Source organism: Mastomys coucha, chromosome X (assembly GCF_008632895.1).
Source record: "Mastomys coucha isolate ucsf_1 chromosome X, UCSF_Mcou_1, whole genome shotgun sequence".
In the NCBI taxonomy this organism is placed as follows: domain Eukaryota; kingdom Metazoa; phylum Chordata; class Mammalia; order Rodentia; family Muridae; genus Mastomys; species Mastomys coucha.
This window is the reverse complement of record NC_045030.1, coordinates 157393973-157394723: the sequence shown is the minus strand read 5'-3', so window position 1 is coordinate 157394723 and position 751 is coordinate 157393973. Positions and strand designations below refer to the sequence as shown.

General features: G+C 65.5%; 1 protein-coding gene across 5 annotated transcripts in view; it reads right to left on the bottom strand.

Annotated features, from left to right (window-relative positions):
• Positions 1-355, bottom strand: part of Ap1s2 (adaptor related protein complex 1 subunit sigma 2) — a 24358-nt gene extending 24003 nt beyond the window's left edge. For 2 of the 5 annotated variants that reach the window (XM_031370861.1, XM_031370839.1), the window contains exon 1: positions 57-355. The gene's annotated coding sequence lies outside the window, so the exon portion shown is untranslated. The remainder of the gene's footprint in view (positions 1-56) is intronic. The other 3 variants (XM_031370829.1, XM_031370847.1, XR_004118672.1) reach the window with 2 other exon arrangements.
• Positions 356-751: the final 396 nt, after the last annotated feature.

Sequence of the window (751 nt, the reverse complement as noted above, 5' to 3'; positions counted from 1 at the left end):
AGCCATCTCTCCCTCTTTCCATCCCTACCACCTAAGCGGACTCCTTCAACACTTACGGCGGCTGCGGGCCGCGGACGCGGCAGAGCCTGGCTAGCTGCAGAGACCGAGGCGCCGGCAGCTGCGGAGGGGAAGCCCCCGTCGCCGTGCTGTTGAAGGGAAGCCGTGGTGCCGCGGGGAGGGGACCCGTCTGGTGGAGGGCAGGCTTAGGCAGCGAGGGTAGGGCGAGCCAACAGATCCCGCCCTGGAGGCTGGACGAAGGAGGAGCCCAGTCTGCGGTGAGCAGAGAGGCGGACCAGAGGACGCGCGCGCCAAGTTGCTGAGGGGGCGCCAACCGCCTCCAGAGTCAGCTCAGTTGCCGGCAAGAACGAGAAGCTGATTGGTCAAATGGCCACAGGGAGGGCGTGGCGAGGACCGGAAGTCTGGCCACGTGACCCGGAAGCTGCTTCGGCTGTGGCCGGCGCGCCTGCGTACTTATGGCCGTGCTGCCGGGACGGGGAGCGCGCGGCTGTCCAAGGCTTCTTCAGTGCCAGGGTGATGGGGTTTTGCGGCGCCCTTAGCTGACCCCGTGGTGCAAGCTAAGGATGGTCCGCACTGCAAAGAGCTGATTTCGAGCTCCAATGACTCTGTGGGTCCCCAGAGGGTTGGACGGGGAGGTGTGACAGTCGGTGATGATGGTGGGAGCAAGGACAGGAGTGCTGCCAACTCAGGGGAAAACAAGTCAGCGCTTTCGTGGTGCTCGTGCCCGCGCTTG